The sequence below is a fragment of the Nothobranchius furzeri genome, chromosome 9 (genome assembly GCF_043380555.1).
Source record: "Nothobranchius furzeri strain GRZ-AD chromosome 9, NfurGRZ-RIMD1, whole genome shotgun sequence".
Lineage (NCBI taxonomy): Eukaryota > Metazoa > Chordata > Actinopteri > Cyprinodontiformes > Nothobranchiidae > Nothobranchius > Nothobranchius furzeri.
In genome coordinates this window covers 55,629,791-55,639,779 of record NC_091749.1, presented here as the reverse complement: position 1 = coordinate 55,639,779, position 9,989 = coordinate 55,629,791, and positions in this window count along the sequence as shown.

Sequence of the window (9,989 nt, the reverse complement as noted above, 5' to 3'; positions counted from 1 at the left end):
GCTCCCATCAACATTTCTCTGGTCCCACCTCTGTACAGTCAGGGGATGCCAGTGATAATGATAGATATTCGTTTACTTTGCTTGTTCTTTGCATTTTGTTGGGTCTTTTGACTAAAAATATTGTATTAGATAGATAGATAGATAGATAGATAGATAGATAGATAGATAGATAGATAGATAGATAGATAGATAGATAGATAGATAGATAGATAGATAGATAGATAGATAGATAGATAGATAGATAGATAGATAGATAGATAGATAGATAGATAGATAGATAGATAGATACCAAAAAATCCTAACCTTTGTTTTAGTCCTCTTGGGAATATCAATATTGAGGGAAAGAAGGTAAAAAGAGCATCTGCCTAAAACATACTATGGGCATTGTCCACAAAGGAAACCTCTCCAAAACATGCACCCCATTCACAGAAAAGCACGCCTAAGATTTGCTAGGAACCATGATGAAAGAGATGAAGACTACTGGGACTCTAGACTAGTGATGAGACAAAAATCACTGTTTTTAGAACCAATGATTTCAAAACTGTATGGCGACGTAAAGGCGAGAATTTCAAAGAGAAATGGTACCTACAGGGAAGCACGGTGGTGGCGGTGTCCTAATGTGGGGCTGCATGAGTGCTGCTGGTGTTGGGGAGCTGCATTTCATTGATGGTATCATGAACTCAACAATGTACTGTTCTGTACTGAAGGAGAAGACGCTGCCATCACTCCTTGCACTTGGTCGTCATGCACTTTTCCAATACAACAACGATCCAACACACATCTAAAGCTACTTTTGCATTTCTGAAGGAGAACAGGGAGAAGGCGATTGAATGGCCAAGTATGTCTCCTGATCTGAACACAATCAAACACCTGTCAGTAGCAAGGTGAGCATCACTCTCCATCCAGCATCCAGGCTCTAAACGAAGTTATTCTTGAAGAATATAAAAGATAGATACTGCAATATGTCACCAACTTGTTCATTAAATGCCTAGAAAACTTGGCGCTATCCTTGAAAATCACGGTGGTCATACAACATACTAGATGTAGTCGTTTTTGTTGAAGGGTGTATTCGTTTTTGCTTTAACCGATTTAAGTAAAACTGAAGATTTTGTGATCTAAGGATCTCTAAGGAGGAAGACGACGACAAGGTATTTTTATTAACCTTAGTTTTATGTTATGGAGAAAAATCTGGAAACTGTTCTTTTGTTCATTGATCTTCTGATTAATTTCTTACCATTACATGGTGGTGTACTCATTTATGCTGAGCACTGTAATGACACTGGTTTTAGATCAGATGAGACTTTCTTATGAAGAAAATGTTTCTTGTTTTTTTTTTCTCACTTGTAAGATATGATGGCAGGAAAATAACCAGGGCTTTCCTCCAGCCCTACTGGCTTTCTTCTTCAGGGCATGAATTCTGCTTAATTTTCCTCGTTTTACAGTTTTTATTTCTTAAACTACAGCACTGGAGTGTTGTAGCTGGCTGGGTGACGGGGAGCCTATCAAAATAAAATTCATATTAAAGTGATCAGGAATTTATTCATCACTTACTAAAGCTAATGCTAGCACTGCAATAACTTCTTCAGCGGTTTCCTGCAAATGTCACAACTCTGCATAAATTTGATAACTTTTATCAAATCATGGTGTTAAAATAATGTTAAGGGACCTAAAATCCCTCAAAACCATCGACATACATACATGGACAATGGGTTTCCATAGCTCCAATAATAAGTTTTTGTACTAAAATGGGAGGTGGCCACCACCGCCATTTTGACCGTGTCACAGGTTCCATCAAGCCCAGACAATTCCACAAATGGGAAGAGAGGTGGAGCTGAGGGTGTGGCTGTAAGGCTGGGATCAACTGACAACACCCGGTCGAACTAGCTACAAGCTAACCTGAAGCTAACCCAAAGCTAATGCAGACGTGGGAGCTAAGCTAACGGAGGTAGCAACCTAGCTACAATCGGAGTTAACTGTGCACAACACCAGAGCTTCTGAGTCAGAGATACGCTGGGCTGACCGCTGGGTAAAACCGGGTGGAACACAGAGGTCTCCGAGACCTCCACAAGCCGGCAGCCGCACAGCAGACAAGCGCCGCTGCGATCTGAGATGTGCAGAGCTGCCGCTGGGGAGAACCGGGTGGAAAGGTTAAATGGGATGGGCTTCCATCCCAGAGCTCCACAAGCTGTCAACCCGCGCAGCACACAGAAGCCGCGATCAGACAAAGATGCACCGAGCTGCAGGGAGGGGAGAACGGGTGGAAAACATCGATCTCCCGAGAGCTCCACAAGCCGATAGTCGGAACCCAGCTCCACCAACATGTTATATTTCAACCCATTTTCTAAAGTGCAGCATTATGTTACATGCACTGGGTTTTACCCTATTACATTTAAATTTCATGGTTAAACATGTAGCACCCCCTTACCCAGTCTAGTAACTGTGCACTAGAATCTAAAACAGGTGGGGTGTCTTCTTGGGTTCGTTGATTTCTGGTAGAAACCTAGCAGGTTCATCTAAGGTTAAGTAATCTTTTCCTTTTGCTCTCAAACCATTACATTAGCATTATCACTTAAACCAGAATAAGCCCAGACAACTTTCTAATGAAAATGATCTTTACTAAAGAACTCACTTAGAATAAATGAACTGTTCATTTAACCTGAAAGCAATCAAAAGACCAAAATTGTAAATGTCCTTGAATCAAATAACCAAATCAGTTTGTTTTTTCAGTGAACATATCTAACATGGGTCATCAACTGACCTCCATACATTTCTAAAAAAAAAAAAAAACAATACCAAGTTCAAAATAAATCCACCCGTGGGCCCACACTCACTCACACACACACACCCAGTTCGGTACCGTAACTTTTTTTTTCCGTTGCAGGCCTGTGCGGTGATTTTGTGGCATGCGAAACCTTTCCTTCAGAGTCTGTATCTGTACTTGGAATGGGCGTGGCATAACCTGGAAGTGGGCGTGGTTTACATCAATATATTATTTTAAGTCTGAAATTGATATGGAAGGATCAGAAGTTGATATGTGTATTGTTTACCGTAAATCCTCTAATATTAGCCTGTATTTAATTAACTGCCGGGTATCATAATTTGGCCGGTGTCGGAGTCGGCGGAGGTGAATAATGGCCGGTTTTTTATTGTGGCCGGGTGGAATGTGGTAACGAACAATTACGGGGGGCGGTTGTGTCATCTGTCTCACTTTTGATTTGCCAGTGATAGACCGCGAGGGTACCTTTAACCGTGCGGATACGAAGAGTAGGCAAAAATTTGATTTCAAGTTCAAAGAGAACGTGCTGGTTATGCTGCAGAACACTCTGGGGAGCAGTAGCAGGGGTTATATGAACTAGTCACTAGTCGACTTCACCGCTCTATAGTGACTTTTTATGCCTGTCATCGACTAGTCACTGTCACGTGATAATGACCGGCAAGATGCAGTCCACGGAAAAGACAGCAGCCTGCTGTCAGCAGGTGACAAGCTCCTGCGCGTCGGGAGGCAACGCGCTGTGCCAGAGCGTCGGTACTGACACCCACTGTAAAACGGACATTTAACCAAATTGTGACATTTACCCTCTTGCAATTTAACATTCCCCTCACCCTTATTTTTATTATACTTTTTTATACTTATTCAGTATGCTTATGGATATGAGTGTGTGTGTGTGTGTGTGTGTGTGTGTGTGTGTGTGTGTGTTTGTGTGTGTTTGTGTGTGTGTGTGTGTGTGTGTACATATGTATATGTGTGTGTACGTGTATGCATATATGCATATATGTGTGTGTGTAAATGAACATGTGTGTGGGTATACATGTTCTTATGTGTTGTTTTTTTTTTGTTTTGTTTTTTTAATGTATGTATTTTTATTCTCATTCATTGTAGTTGTTGTATGTTTTAGAGAGCGAACATCTACCGAAGCTAAATTCCTTGTAAATGTAATTTTACTTGGCCAATAAATCTGAAATCTGAAATCTGAATTTGAATCCTAACCTTAACCAGCTTGCACATGCAAAGCTCTGATTGTTGATGCGCTCCAGACATCTGCGTCCTGAGCACGGCCACAGTAACATTATCAAATCAGGTGTCGCCACCTCAAAAACTAATTTAACACGCTATCGTTCATGTCGGCTCATTTCCTTTTATGTTTTCTGTCTTTTAGTCTTTTATTTTTGCCTGATGCGTTTCGCTGCTGTGGATCGGGGCGCATCACCTGTTTTGTCCTCGGTGACGCACCTAACTGATGTGGCCGGCAAGCAGCGTGCACTCCGCTGTTTTTGCGGTCGGTAGATCTCTTAGAACTGCAGTTCAAAGGTAACTCATAAGGTGAATATATATGAACCCAGGTAGCAATTTCTCTTTAGGATTGAGAGGAGATGCAGGAAGATAATAAACAGGCAGGACAGAAAAATAGTCAAATAAAAACAAGTTAGTTTTTGTACCTGGTAGTTGCAACAAACAGACACCATTGAAGGTAATCAGAAGTGAGGAACAGAAAATGAAATAATTATTTTAATGTTTAGAGCGGCAGGAACTCCGAGAGGCTGCAGGCGCACCAGTGAGTTTGCGGCCGCTGTGCAGGGGGAGGGGGGAGAGGGCTGAAGCAGAAACTACCGTGGTTAAAAGAAATGTGTTTAACTTTGAAAATGTGGGCGCAATTTTAATTGTCAAAAACTCCAGCGAACCATCAGTTCATTTTGCTCAAATAGAAATTGAGGCCTGCCTCTAATTCTGGTCCTCCTTCCATTAAAGGCCTGGAGCTTGATGAGCTTGAGTCAAATACAGGCCCGGGCCTGTATTAGAGGATTTACGGTAGTTAAAAACTATTTACAGAGCAGCCTCAGAATTGAGATTAAATATTTTTGATCACAATAGTAAAGGAACTATTACAGAACAAGTGTTTCAATAAAATCAGAACATTAATATTTAAGTGCATGGATTAATACATCTGAACTCATGCAGTAGGAACTAGGAAATATGAAATGCTAGAAACAGACACAACTTTATGTATATTTTTTTATTTTAATTGGATTAAACTGATTTTTTTCTTAACGTTCTTGGCATTTTTCCCCACACAAAGTTAAACAAAACAATGTTGATTAAGGTGTGTGTGTCTGAGAGAGATAGAGAGGGTGAGAGGGAGAGAGATGGAGTAAAAATAAAAATAAAAAACCGGACCGGAGCGGAGGTAGTGACTCGTGAGTGACTGATGCTGCACGTCAGCTCTGTCTTGTCAAATGCACCATGTAAGTTACGAAAAAGGTAACTTTAAATATTCAACCGAAAAAGAGGCGAGCTGAAGAAAACCTAGGGAAAACTGAAGAAGCATGAGCAACACTGAAGCAATCACAGCGAGATCCGTTACTGTCTGTGTGTGGATGAGCTGGACGGACTGCGCTCCCGGCCAGCTAGAGAGTTTTGTGTGTAGGGGAGGGGTGGGCGCTCTATGTGATTGGCCAATCACAGAGCGTGAAGACAGTCAGTTACCCAATGAGGATTTTCCTTCAGCACGATTACAGATATTTACGAGGTTTACTTGTTTCATGCTCGTATTCATCAAAAATGCTTTATCCGTATCCGGCTCATCCCTAATTGTTGGGCTGGGAGCAAAATCAGCAGGGTTATAGATGCATCCAGGGCCGGATTTAGGAGGATGTGGGCCCATGGGCTTCAGTCAATTTAGGTGGCCCCTTTTTTCAAAATTGTTGCATAGACACGCGCGCGCACACACACACACACACACACACATATCATTTTACTATATTATTTTAAGGACTACAAATTGAAACTTTTTTTTTAGATCACACATCTTTAATAAACCAATTCACACACACTACAATAATCCTTGAATGAATAGATTTGCATTTTATAGAAAGAAAACGTTATTTCAACTTTGGCTTCTAAAAGCTGTGTGAACCAATAACCTAACATTAGGTAGTCATTTACACATTGAACATTTTAATACAATTCAAATTCTGCTTTTGTTGTCAAATTACTTAAACAAAAATAAACAAAAGGCAAAAGCGCACTCATCTGCCACTAAGATAGAAGACTGTGCTCAAAGCAAAAGACGGATCAGGCAACCAAGCTCTTTCACTCATTTGTCAAAGTTTTTAAAACCCATCAGCATTTTGAGAACATGCTTACTTTTCTGGATTTTTTGGCAGCAAAGTCCTTGACAAGATCACTGAAGTCCAGCCTTCTCACTATATCACTCTCAATGGACATGAGAGTCAAACTGTTCAGTCTTTCTTGTCCCATTGTTGATCTGAGTCTGTTCTTCACTATTTTAAGCTTAGAGAATGATCTCTCACCACTTGCATTTGTGACAGGGAATGTCAGGTAAAGCCTAAATGCAATGCCCACATTCGGAAAGATGCTCTGTAGGTTTTATTTCTCTGATTAACTGTAAAAGTAATGGAGCAGAAGTGAAGCTTCTACTCTGAATAAAATCTTTGAACTGGACAATCTCCTCTACAAAGTCCATCTCCAGATCGGCTGAATATTTTCTTTGGAGATTAGAGGCTTTGTTTCGTAGTTCTTGGGCAGTGACATTAGAAAGGTTGTTCAGGAAGCCAAAAGTGTTGTTGAGGTTATCATATGCAGCATATCTGCGATCCATTTCAGCAAGTAGTCTATCAACAACCACCAAAAATACACTTGTGGAGAATTTGTGTCTCGCTGACTGCTCCACCTCTGAAGTGGTGGCACTTTCTCCTTTTGCATTTGCTTTCTTTTGTCTCTGAGTGCTTCCTTTGTAAACATGTGAAACTGTTGAAGACAACTACTTTGCTTGCAACTCAAACCTGTCAAACTGATCTCTCAAACCGCCAATGTAGTCCCTCAAGGATCTTACCCAATCCACAGCTTTGCACAAGTCTAGCTCCACAGCCTGCAATGCTACACTTGCCTTTTCAAAGCGCTGGAGGATGAAATGCCACACAGTACACATGAAGGCAGTTTCAAGTTTGTCCATTTTTTTATCAAGTGACCTGGCTTCATTTCTATCATCGAGTCCATCCTCACCTCCTCCATCACCGTGTGGTACGCTGGAGCTACCACCAGGGACAAGAAGAGGCTGCAGCGTGTCGTGCGCTCTGCAGAGAAGGTCATTGGCTGCAAACTCCCCTCCATTCAAGATCTGTACACGTCTAGGACATTGAGGTGTGCAGGTCGGATAATAGCTGACTCGTCTCACCCTGGACACAGTCTCTTCGACTCGCTCCCATCTGGCAGAAGGCTCAGATCCATTTGGACCAGAACCTCTCGCCACAAAAACAGTTTCTTCCCCTCTGCTGTTGGACTTTTGAATGAAAATCCTAGGGCAGCCCACTCAAGTTGATTGGCCCCAGTCACGTGACCCGATGCTGTGCTTGAACCATTCAACAAACACTCAGATTAATACCTAAACAGAGTAGATAGCTGCTTCTCTAATTCTTGCCACTTTTTACATTAATAATTTTATCATGAGTGTTTTATTAGTTCTTATATTTGCTTATCTCTTAATTAATTTTTTTTCTATCTTACCTTCTGCACCAAAATATCGCAGCAATTTCCTAATGTTGTGACTTGGCACACATATGGCAATAAAAACTTATGATTCTGATTCTAGTTGCTGCATTGTGGTACAATATTCTTTAAAGATTTCTGATTGTTTGCATAGTTTATGCGTATTGCCTGTGTGGCATCTGCATGCGCAGCCCATCTTGTGTTAGAGAGTGACTTCAATGTTTCAATGCGCTTATTAGCATTGGGCTTGAGTCCAGCTGTCACTATGTTCCACCTTGCTGTTGACTTGGAGCAGAAGTTAAAAAGGTTTTGCACAAACCGGAAAAAATCAGCTGTCTCAAAACAACAGTTAACACTGTTGACCCCAACCAAATTCAGGGTGTGTGCTGCACATGGAACCCATTCAACAAGGGCATTGACTTCTTTTATACGTGCCTGTAGTCCTTCATATACTCCTGACATGTTGGCAGCATTATTATAACACTGCCCCCTGCAGTTTGCAATGTCAATGTTCATTTCTCCGAAAACCTTGAGTACAAGCTCACATAAAGCTTCCCCAGTATGGCTCTCTATGGGAAGCAATTTAAGAAAGCGTTCCTGGGAGTGCCCTTCAGGTGACACATATCTCAGAATAAATGTTAACTGATCAAGGTGGGAAACATCTGGTGTGGAGTCAACGGAGGTCGAATAGTATTTGGCCATGTTTACTTCACCGACTATTTCAGACAGAACACAATCACCCATCAGTTGAATAAACTCTTCACATATTTTAGAAGAAAGATATGAAGCCATCATCCATCCATTTTCAGCCGCTTATCCAGAGCCGGGTCGCGGGGGCAGTAGCCTAAGGCGAGAGGCCCAGACTTCCCTCTCCCCAGCCACTTGGGCCAGCTCCTCCAGGGGAATCCCAAGGCATTCCCTGGCCAGGTGAGAGACATAGTCCCTCCACCGTGTCCTGGGTCTATCTTTAGGTCTCCTCCCAGTTGGACGTGCCTGGAAAACCTCACCAGGGAGGCGTCCAGGAGGCATCCTGACCAGATGCCCGAGCCACCTCAACTGGCTCCTCTTGATGTGGAGGAGCAGCGGGTCTACTCCGAGCCCCTCCCGAATGACCAAGCTTCTCACCATATCTCTAAGGGAGAGCCCAGCCACTCTTCGGAGAAAACTAATTTCAGCCACTTGTATCCGCGATCTTGTTCTTTCGGTCACTACCCAAAGCTCATGACCATAGGTGATGGTAGGAACGTAGATCGACCGGTAAATCGAGAGCTTCGCCTTCTGACTCGGCTCTCTCTTTACCGCGACAGACCAGTACAACGCCCGCATCACTGCAGATGCAGCACCAATCCGCCTATCGATCTCACGCTCCAGTTTTCCCTCACTCGTGAACAAGACCCCGAGATACTTAAACTCCTCCACTTGGGGCAGGACCTCATCCCTGACCCGGAGAAGGCATTCTACCCTTTTCCAAATCAAGACCATGGTATCAGATTTAGAGGAGCTGATTCTCATCCCAGCTGCTTCACACTCGGCTGCGAACCGCTCCAGCAAAAGCTGAAGATCACGTTCTGATGAAGCCAACAGGACCACATCATCTGCAAACAGCAGAGACCTTATCCTCAGGCCACCAAAATGGTTGCCTTCCACACCTTGGCTGCACCTAGAAATCCTGTCCATAAAGGTTATGAACAGAATTGGTGACAAAGGGTAGCCTTGGCGGAGTCCAACTCTCACTGGGAACGAGCCCGACTTACTGCCAGCAATGCGGACCAAGCTCTTACTCCGGTCATACAGGGACCTAACAGCCTGTATCAGAGGGCCTGGTCCCCATACTCCTGGAGTACCCCCCACAGGGCCCCCCGAGGGACACGGTCAAACGCCTTCTCCAAATCCACAAAACAAATTCCCATGCACTCTCCAGGATCCCCCTAAGGGTATAGAGCTGGTCCAGTGTTCCATGGCCAGGACGAAAACGACATTGCTTCTCCTGAATCTGAGGTTCAACAATCCGATGGACCCTCCTCTCCAGAACCCCTGAATAGACCTTACCAGGAAGGCTCAGGAGTGTGATCCCCCTGTAGCAGGAACACACCCTGCGGTCCCCCTTTTTAAATAAGGGGACCACCACCCCGGTCTGCCAGTCCAGTAGGACCGCCCCCGATGTCCACGTGATATTGCAGAGCCACGTCAGTCAACACAGCCCCACAACATCCAGAGCCTTAAGGAACTCCGGGCGGATCTCATCCACCCCCGGAGCCTTGCCACAGACGAGCTTTTTAACTACCTCAGTGACCTCAGCACCAGAGAGTTGAGAGGCCAACCCAAAGTCCCCAGACTCTGCTTCCTCACTGGAAAATATGTCGGTGGGATTGAGGAGGTCTTCGAAATATTCTGCCCACCGATCCACAACATCCTGAGTAGAGGTCAGCAGCACACCGTCCCCACTATCGATATTAATCGGAAGGTTGCAGGTTCGATCCCGGCT